The sequence below is a fragment of the Saimiri boliviensis genome, chromosome 16 (assembly GCF_048565385.1).
Source record: "Saimiri boliviensis isolate mSaiBol1 chromosome 16, mSaiBol1.pri, whole genome shotgun sequence".
In the NCBI taxonomy this organism is placed as follows: domain Eukaryota; kingdom Metazoa; phylum Chordata; class Mammalia; order Primates; family Cebidae; genus Saimiri; species Saimiri boliviensis.
Genome location: NC_133464.1, coordinates 35,185,001 through 35,196,089, shown reverse-complemented (window position 1 = coordinate 35,196,089; position 11,089 = coordinate 35,185,001). Strand labels below are relative to the sequence as shown.

At 42.8% G+C, this 11,089-nt stretch overlaps 1 pseudogene; it reads right to left on the bottom strand.

Moving 5' to 3' along the window:
* Positions 1-10,284: 10,284 nt before the first annotated feature.
* Positions 10,285-11,089, bottom strand: part of LOC101053643 (large ribosomal subunit protein uL30 pseudogene) — a 1,307-nt pseudogene continuing 502 nt past the window's right edge.

Genomic DNA, 11,089 nt, shown 5'->3' with positions numbered 1-11,089 from the left:
AGCCCAGGCATTCAAGAACAGCCTGGGCAATATAGGGAGAAGCTGTTTCTACAAAAAAGTAAAAAATTAGCCAAGCATGGTGGTGTGCACCTGTAACCCCAGCTTACTTGGGAGACTGAGGTGGGAGGATCGTTTGAGACTGGGAGGCAGAGGTTGCAGTAAGCTGAGATCTCACCACTGCACTCCAACCTGGGCAACAGAGCAAGACCCTGTCTCAAAAAAAAGGAGAGGGGTACGGGGTCATAACTTTATTGGAATCATATAGAACAGAATAAACACCTTCCAAAAATAACTAAAATTAGTTTAGTCTCCCTGTACAGTTGTAAATGCAGAATTAAACATTCAGATATTACCATCTCACTTAAAGAGTTATCCTGGCTTCTTGTGTGGTTATTACAAACAAGTCAACCAATCCCAGTTACAGTTGGCACCTATGAAGGAGCCAACCCAGAGGTTCAATAAAAACTTTAAAACAGTCCAATGCCCATCTATCAGAAGCAATGGAATGCTAGTGTTGCTTCTGACACTAAAAAATTTAAAAATGTGCTTTTTAGGAAACCATGTATGTCAGAATAATAATGGTTACTTAGTTGTGAGTCAAGATCACAAAGTACCTATCATCAAGTGAAAGACTGTAATTCATTTGGTAGGAGCTAAACTATTTTTACCTGAACAATTTATTCTAAATATTATAGGTCAAGCACTATTTCTCAAGCCTGCTGTAAAACATGTCCTACCATTTTTAATATTCCATCAGAAATACCATGCAGAGAGCCAGGTGCAGTGGTACCTGACTACAGTCCCAGTTGCTCGGGAGGCTGAGGCAGGAGGCAGGCTTAAGCCCAAAATTTCAAGACTGTAGTGCACAATGATCACATCAGTGAATAGCCACTGTATTCCAGCCTGGGCAACATTAGCGAGACCCTATACCTAAAAAAAAATCCACACAGAAGGGCCATGCCATGAATGCACACATCAGTGCTATTTTGTTGGTAACATCCCCATAGGACTTACTCACATCCATGTTTATAGCTAAGGCCCTGTATAGCAGTGGCTCTGTCCTCACCAGAAAACATATCGTGAAGACAAGATACAACTGAGTGAGGAAAAATGTTCCTTAGGCATCTGGCAGCATGACTGTGAAGAAGGTTACAATTACTAGCTCACACTGGCCTCTCAAACACTGCAAAGTTCAGAACAAAAGCTGACAGATATTGTGCACATAAGAAATATGTCCCAACATGAGGCTTCGCTTAAATACCCAGTTAGTAAGAAAAGTGAAGGCTAAATGTACTAGGATCAATAGGAAGTAATTAAAGCAATGCCACTTCATACAGCTGAATGATACAACAGAATTGCTACATTGAAATTTTTTTTCTTTCAGAGTAAGCCAATGTATTAATAGTTTGAAAAAATGTATCTTCCATATTACTTAAAACATCTGGACTTACCACCTTAAACCACAGCCCCTTACCACCTCTACCCTAATGCCAATCACCAAATGCTGCAGCCCCATAATGAAAGATAATTTGTCTAGCACTCTGAGAGGCCAAGGCAGGGGTGGTGGCGGGGGTCAATTGAGCCCAGGAGTTTAAGACCAGTATGGATAACATGGCAAAACCCCATCTCTACAAAAATTACAAAATTAGCCAGGCGTGGTGGTGCACACCTATGGTCCTAGGTACTCAGGAGGCTAAGGTGGAAGGGCTGCTTGAGCCCATAAGGTTGAGGTTGCAGTGAGTCACGATCATGCCACTGCACTGCACTACACTGCACTCCAGCCTAGATGACAGAGCAAGACTCTGTTTCAAAAAAAAAAAAAAAAAAAAAAAAAGATAATTTGTCAAGCAATCATGTCTATATTCATGTGCAGGAAGGAAAATAGGAAGACACTTTAGGACCCGCTTACTCAGCAGGGAGCTTTCTATCCCTGTCTTTCCCTCTGTCCACATTATTATCCTGACCCACTGCGACTTCACAAGCAGGAGGTTTCAGCTGCCAACCTAGGGGAAACGCAGCAGCAGCGGATGAGCTTCCTAGCACAATGGAAGGCTTGAAGGACCCTTCACAGAACTGCCGACAGAGTAGTCCTTCCCATCCAGGGTAGCTCTGGGCTACGCCAAAGCCACCAGCAGAGACGACAACCCAGGATTAATTAAGGCAGCTGACAAGAATAGATGGACAAATCTTAGGCAAAGAATGAGGGCATAGAAAAGCAACATATAACATATGTGGTTAGGATGTAAAAATAGTATTTCTTTAATATCTTCTAGAGTTGATAATGACTTTGAATTAATTCATTCACTTTGTTTTTGTTTGCTTGTTTTGTATTTTTTTATTATTTATTGTACTTTAGATTCTGGGGCACATGTGCAGATCATGCAAGATTGTTGCATAGGTACATTCATGGCAAGGTGATTTGTTGCCACTATCCCCCCATCACCTATACCTGACATTTCTCCCCCTGTTATCCCTCCCCTATCCTTCCTCCCACTATCCCTCCCATAGCCACCCCCACAATTTTTTTTAGTAGAGATGGGGTTTCACCATATTGTTCAGGCTGGTCTCAAACTCCTGACCTCAGGTGATCCACCCACCTCAGCCTCCCAACACTTTTTTCTTTTTCATTAACTTTGTTTTAAAAAGTCAGTATCGAGGCCGAGCACAGTGGCTCACACCTGTAATCCCAGCACTTTGGGAGGCTATGGTGGGCAGGTAGGTCACAAAGACAGGAGTTCAAGACCAGTCTGACCAATGTGGTGAAACCTTGTCTCTACTAAAAACACATAAAGTAGCCAGGCGTGGTAGGGCATGCCCTACTGGAGAGGTCGAGGCAGGAGAATTGCTTGAACCCTGGAGGCAGAGGTTGCAGTGAGCCAAGATCACGCCACTACACTCCAGCCTGGGTGACACAGTGAGACTCTGTCTCAAAAAAAAAAAAAAAGTCCCACAACCTATAATCATCAGGGTTGCTCAGAGATCTTTTTGTAAAAAATTGATGACAAATGCTAAAACACATCCAATCGTTAAAGATGTTACATAGCTACAACGTAGCCTTGTAGCAAGCAGACTCAATAGACATACAGGGTTTATATTAACCTAACAATAATAAATAAATATTTTGCATCAACAGTATGAAATTCTGAAGTCACAAGCTGGAACACCTATCATGATGCTAATTTTTACTAAATATTTCAAGTTTGGTACAAAGTAGAACTGTATCTTTTTAAAAGCCTTTGAGAGAATTCCACACATTTTAAAAACAAAAATCTATCTTTATGTGCTAAAATAAAAGGATTTTTAAATAGCAGTAATTTTGAGATAAATTTGCTAGTAATACTGCCTTAGATGTGAAAACACTAATATTAGTACCACATCTCAGGAGAAATAACGTATACAAACTTCTCTCAAGATAGCCATAGTAGCAATGGAAGAAAAGAGTGAATTGTCAAAACACCTGCAACTCAAAATGAATCTTCCTTGCCCTTTCTCTCTCTGAGGTTTTATAGATAGTGATTTAAACTTACATTTTACTCATAATGTATAACATGTCTCCAAAGACAGTTATCCAATATCCATGGATAGTTATCCATAGACAGTTATCCAATACCCATAGACAGTTACCCAATATCCACGCCTAGTGGTATTTATGCCCTTTTGAGGTTCTCTCTCCTTGAATCGGATCTCACTTTTGATCCATTGAAAGCTGCAGAAGTGATGCAGAGAGACCTCATGGCTAGATTGTACGAGGAAAGCCCAAGTCTCTTATATTAAAATTCTTAACTGGGGGAACTGAGAGGCTCAGCCCAAAGGCTGAGAGGACTCAGCACTTTGGGTTCCTACAAAAGCAGCCTGAAACCCAACTCAGAGTGAATGGTCATGACACTTAAGCTTAACCAGGAAAACGACACTTAAGCTTAACCAATCAAAACCCACCCACCAACCTCTAACTAGAGACCTTACCAATCAGAAATTTCCAATGAACTTCTAACTGGTAACTTTTCACTTTAACCACTCTTTTTTTTTTTGTCTTGCTTCCATGAACGTCTAGAGTTACCCAATTCATGAGTAGTCTACTCAAATAAACTTGTTAAAATGTGAATGTGCCTAAGTCTGTCTTTTCACACTTAGAATGCTTGTTCTGGGGAATGTCAAACTCACATCGAAGCTCAACCACCCTGAGGTCTATGACTTATGCAGAAGCCCAGGATTGCCAGTGGTCACGTGGCTGCACTGCCAGCCTTCAGCTCCTCAGTCATCCCAGCCCAGGCACCAGACATGAGAGCGAAGACACAGCTGTGGACACCCAGCCCAGCCAAGCCTTCAGATAACTGCAGCCCCTGCCTCTACCTCACTGCAACATCATCAGACATCCCAAGCAAAGCCCAGCTAACCCAGCCAGTGTTGGGGCTCCTTTATCTGCCTAAGATACAGACCTACCAAAAGGTTTTCTACCCCTCTTCCTAAGACCAAGAGTGTAATCACATTCTTTCACAAGATAACCTGCAAGTTAATCTCTGTTTCCTGATCCATTCATTCATTGTCCCTAGACATCCCCTCAATGGAATTCTTCCACCCCTTCCTATAACCTGTTTTGCCGGTTTGATGTATAAGCTTTTGATCCCCCTTGGGGCATGGGCAATCACTCTGTGACTGGCCCAGTGTACACATTAATTAAATTTGTATGCCTTTTCTCCAATTAATCTACCTGATGTGGGCTGATTTTTCCAAGAATCTTAAGACGGCAAAGGGGAAGCTTTCCTTTCACATCTACGCTACTCAACCCACAGAACCAAGAAAGACAATAAATTATTGATTAAGCCATGAAATGTAAGCAATAAATATCTGGAACACTATATATGTAAAATAGCAGTAAGCAACCTGTTTGGTAGATATGTATAGATAGCAACAAGCAACACACACTCCTGGTCCAACACAATGGTCCCCAGTTCTCACTGTGGGACATCTCCAAAGTGTCTCCAAAAACTTCAGAAACATTGTGAATAAATTGATATAATCTGACAATAAAACTAACTTTGTTTAGTTTGAAAAAGATAAATATAGGACATACTATTCTTTATGAAGGGAATTAAACAAAAAAAAGTCAAAGAAAAATATCTGAAATAATTATACTCATAAATCAATCTTTTAAGTAAATCAATCTTCTATTTTGTCTTGTTTTGTTTTGTTTTGAGGCACAGTCTCACTCTGTCGCCCAGGCTGGAACACAGTGGCGTGATCTCAGCTCAGCGAGCTCACTGCAACCTCCACCGCCCAGATTCAAGCAGTTCTCCTGCTCCAGCCTCTGAGTAGCTGGGATTACAGGCACATACCACCACGCCCAGATAACTTTTTCTGTTTTTAGTAGTGACGGGGTTTCACCATGTTGGCCAGGCTGATCTCAAACTCCTGACCTCAAGTGATCCAGCCACCTCAGCCTCCCAAAGTGCTGGGATTGCAGGCGTAAGCCACCATACCCAGCCTAGTAAATCAATCTTTTATTTGAATAAAAGATTGAGTTATGGTTTTATTGCTCATAAATAGAATAAAAGACTAATTTTAAATATTTTATTTGAAAAGGGAGTGTTGCCAATCTAAGACTGATTTCTGCCCCAAAAGGTCCAGAAACAGGCAAAACCTCTAATTTTCAAAGTCTCAAGGCCTCAAAGGGTGGTGTGCCTGCCACACCCCAGCTGTTGCCTGGAAGTCAAATCAGAATCTGCATTGTAACAAGATCTCCGGGTGAGTCATGCCTCCATCCAAGCTGAAAAGGCACTGGTGTAGAGCACTAGTTCCCAAACTTGTCTGCACACGAGAATCATCTGGGAATCTTTTCAAAATTCCAAAAACCAGGCCATATGGAGGTAGGATACAGGCATTGATGGTTTTTGAAGCCTACCAGGTGATTCCAATGTGCAGCCAACTTTGCAAACCACTGGTTACCCTACGTAGGACACTAGGAAATCACTTGGAGAGCATGAACACTAATACTGGTTTCCAACCCCTAGAGAGTCTCATGTTGCTGGTATAAGGTATGACCCATGCATCTGGAGTTTTTAAAAGCTCCAGGTAATTCTCATGTACAGCACAGTTTGAGAACGACTGACCTGGAGCCTGGCACAGAAGATTTCAAAATGGCAGCTGAGACTGCATCATTCCTTCGGGAAGAAGGTTTTAAAGTCAGTGAGCTTTAATTAAAATGAACAGTTGGCCTCACAGTTTTCAGCTAACTCACCAGGTATAATGACAGCATCAGGCTCACTGAAGTTCAGGTCTGCCAAGTCTTGGACGTCCGTCCGGGCTCTCCTGGCACTTTCCTTCGGCATATTTCTCTTCTTTCTGTTGGGCTCCCTTTCAAGTGATTAACGATGAGCATCTGTTTGACATTAGGTGCAAATTCCTTCACCTTCAAAAATAGAAATAAAAACAAATGATGTCATTGCCTCTTTGAAAACAATCAAGCAACTCAGTCTCAGAATCTAAACCAGAAAGCCAAATCCAAAAACCACGAAGTGATTCTGTATGCCTTCAGAGCCAACATCAGCTACAAATATTACTCCTTCTACAACAAAGAGAGCTCAGGGGCCTTCTAGAGGGGAGAAAAAGAGCTATGGATTAGATTCTAAAAGGAAGGGAGATCAGATAGATCACAAAGAGGTAGATTTTCAGATACACACACACACACACACACACACACACACACACATAAGAGAGAACATAATTTTATAGATAAGAACATAAGAACATCTAGGACTCAGAAACATTGGAGGATTAAATCAGCCCTTGAAATCCTTCAAAGCAGTGCTTCTCAAGCTGGCTGCACATGAGAATGACCTGGGAAACCTGGGCACCAACGAGGCCAGTTCAATAGAAATCTCTGGGAGCAAAGAGCCAGCTTGAGCATTGCTCCAGCTTAAAATCTCCCCAGGTGATTGTGTTTGTAAGGTCTGGCAACCACTAATCTAAAGCAATGGGAAATAAAACTCAGGGCTCTGAGTTAAAATCCCAGTGGCTTCAATGCCAAGACCCCGAAGCGGTGCACTTGGTAGCTCTCGTCTGACCCACCTCCAAGCATCCAGCCCCACCAAACTCTGGACCACCCCTAGTTCATCCTCAGAAACACTTGAGAGGGGAGGACATCACTCCAGTTTCCCTGGGATTCTGCAGGCGCACCCATCTGGGGGAAATATGAGGACTTGGAGGCAGGAAGGAAGCTCAGGGGAGACCCCTGCATATTAGGGATTGCCTTTGAGCCACACCTTCCTCACCGGCTTCTGTTCTAACCTAAAACTCACAGGCTGGCTTCACCAGGAAGTGCCTGAGGCTGGTGTGAATCCAATGTCCCTTGAATCTCTGAAAGGGTGGCCTTAGGCCTGGGAGGCATAAAATCAAGAGTCTCAGTCTCTTGTTACTAAACTTTGTCTTTCATTAAAGTATATGCTAATATTCTAAACATTCTTCATATATTGTTTTATAAAATTGAGTAATGGCTCCTATCTGTGATATACCATACATACACATGCTTGGAATCACACACACACACACACACACACACACACACACACACACACGAAAAGACCTAGAATATTCTGAAGGTCAAGAAAGATGCAGATTCAGACTGGGCATGGTGGCGCATACCTGTAATAGCAGCAGTTTGGGAGGCCAAGGCAAGAGGATTGCCCGAGGCTAGGAATTTTAGATCAGCCTGGGCAACATAATGAGACCCCCCATCTCTACAAAAATTAAAATTAAAAGAAATTAGCCGGGGACGGAGGTGTGTGCTGTAGTCCTAGCTACTCAGGAGGTGGAGGTGGGAGAACTGCTGGAGCCCAAGAGTTTGAAGTTACAAGTTTTTATTGTGCCACTGCACTCCAGTTTGGGTGACAGAGCAACACCTCATTAGTTTAAAAAAATAAAAAATAAAAAAAAAGCTAAGAAATATGGATTTGATTTTAAAGAATTCTCCAAACAAGTTGGCCTTCTGTTGTTTCACAGAATAATCAGATCAACATGTTAAAGGATTGAAACTCATTTTCAATATGTGCACGTCCCTTGGATCTGTCAAGAAAGCACTGAGGCATTTGCTGGGTTGTAATCAAGACTAAAGAAGTCCATGTAGCTCTCCCGGACTTCACCCCAGGCACAGAGACCTGGGTTCATTAAATACTCACAAACCCCAGTGTGTAGGACATCGCCCTTCACCCATCAGGAAATCAGTAACTACTTGTTGAAAGAATGAATAATAGCCACATTAATCCTTACACCCCTAAAGTGAAACAGGTGCTAGATATCTCCTTTCCTAAGTTTTATAGAAAAGAAAATTGGTTTCTAGGAACGACTTTGTCACTACCTAGTAATGACCTTAAAGTAATCATTTTTCCTCCCAGGGAAACTCGCCCAGACTGAATGGAGATCTCCTAGCTTCAAACTTCAAGTCCTGTAGACAACGAAATTAACGAATTGTATATTTTAACTTATTAAAAAGAATACTGCAGCGGCTGTGGTGGTTCCTCACAAGGTTGAAGAGAACTACCATGATTCCACTTCTAGGTAAATACACAAAAGAATGAAAAGCAGGGACTCCAACAGGTATTTGTTTCACAGCAGCATTATTCACTACAGCCAACAACCCAAATGTCCATCAACAGACGAATGGTAAACAAAATGTGGCATTATACATACAAAAGAATATTATTCTGCCTTACAAACGAAGGAAATGTTGACACAGGCTTCAATGCTGATGAACCCTAAGGACATAGGCTAAGCCAAACAAGCCAGACACAAAAGGACTAATATTACATGATTCCACTTGTAAGAAGTAGCTAGAGTAGACAAAGTATTCGAGATAGAAAGCAGAATATAATAGAGGCTATCTGGAGCTGAGAGAAAGGAGAACGAAGAGTTAGCGTTTCATAGCTGCAATTTGGGATGATGAGTAAGTTCTAAGGGTGGACAGTGGACATGGCTCCACAGCATTGTGAATGCACTTAACGCCAGTGGGTCGCACACTTAAAAATGGTTAAAATGGTAAAGTTGATGTTATATATGTTTTACGCTGCCACCCCCCCCCCCCAAAAAAAAAAAACACTATTGGCAAAGGGATAGCAGGTAATGGGTGGGCTGGTCTGGTCCCTGTGACAGTGAACATCCCTGCCGCCCGTTGTCTGAAGCCCGGCCTGGTCCCTGGAGATCCAGTGGAGTGCGCGCAGGGAGGCATGTTGGATACCTTTAAAAATGAGAAGCGCCAAGCCGGGCGTGGTGACTCAAAACTCTAATCCTGACCCTTAAGAAGGCCGAGGCGGGTGGATAACTTGAGGTCAGAAGTTCGAGACCAGCCTGACCAACATGGTACACGCCTGTTCAAAAAAAATAGGGTGTGGTGACGGGCGTCTGTAATCCCAGCTACTCGGAAGGCTGAGGCAGAAGAATCGTTTGAACACGGGAGGCGGAGGTTGTAGTGAGCCCAGATCGTGCCACTGTACTCCAGCCTAAGTGACCAGAGGGAGACTCCATCTCAAAAAAGAAAAACAAACAAACAAATTAGAAGTCTTTGCGGAGGGAGAGCATTAGGACAAATATCTAATGCATGTGGGGCTTAAAACCTAGATGACGGGTTGATAGGTGCAGCAAACCTCCAGGGCACATGTACACCTATGTAACAAACCTGCACATCTGCACTTGTATCCCAGAACTTGATAAAATAAAATAAAAATTAGAAGCCCGACGGAGGGAAAAACAGCTTGGGAAGGGTTTGCCCCGCCACTCCGCAGGCTCCAGAGGAGAGAGCGCCGCCAAGGCGCCCCCAGGCCCATGCAGCCAGACCTAACCCCTAGCCCTGCAGCCCCCATACTCCAGCACCGCAAAGCCGCGTGCACAGCCGCCCACTCCCACCTCCGGCTGCACCCGCGCGCCCCCTTGCGGCGGATCCGGCTCTGACGCGTAGCCCCACGCAGACGCTGGAGTGTTGGCCACCGGGTCTCAGGTAGGAGAGAGATCTGTCCGCTGAACCTGCGTACCCAGGATCCTGCAGGGGCTGCAGAGATTCTGTCCTTTCTTTTGGGAAGGAAGGGAAAGCGCGCCAGGGAACCGTAAGATAGATTTTTATTAACAGGTAACTTTCATTTGAAAATTATCCTTAAACGAAAGAGCAAGGGGAAAAAATGGATTCAGTCCTTTGCTGGACTACTAAAAAGGAATTTTCATGCAACTTATTTCAAAAGAGAATGTCGGTCGATATGCAATATTTTTAATTGTTTTAAAAAAATGTTTAATTGTGTGGAATAATCGTTTTAACTGCTCAGTTCCAAACCTGGACGTTGAAGTGATGTTTTTGACAGGGAAGACTAAAGAAGAGACCCCATTGCATCTGCATTGGAGCTGGAGGACAAAAATTCTTAGGACGCTGAACATGGAGAGTTTGAGATTCCTATACAGCGTGGGCTGTTAAGTAAGGGCAATGGAAGGAGGCAGCCTTGGCGAGGATGCCGCTGCTCCTCGTGACATTTTGTCTCACAAACTTAGCAAGTTCTTAGAAAGTCCAAAACTCCGTATGTATTGCCTGGTTTTCTTATATGATCACAGTAAAGAAACGGGAAAGATGCAGGTAATTTGCATTTTATTTGATAATTTTCAAATAAAAATTACTTGTTAATAAAATTTCAGCTAGGATGCTCCCTGAGTTTCTTCAGTAAAACTTCATTTATTGACCAGATATTTGAAGAAAAGTTATTCTTTATTTTTTTGAGAGGAGATACTATTAACTGTCCAGCTTAGAAAAATAATCATGGTAGGCACCTTAGTTCATTCTTCTAATAAGCCTGATGATCTGGTCCTCCCTGTTGCCAGCATCTCCACCTCCTACAAAATGAGTGGCCTTTTTCTTCATTCTGTCTCGTGGAGAAGATAATTTGAAGGGCCACAGGAAGTTATTTGCTTCTTTGAAGCATTTTTCAACAGTATAGATCTCATGAATCAGATCCTCCATGCAGATGATGCCATATTTACCAAAGATCGAGCAATCAAAGCGTTATCTGTCAAAGCAATTCACTTATTGGTTTTGCCACAACCAAGCTTCTAGATGAGTTCATTT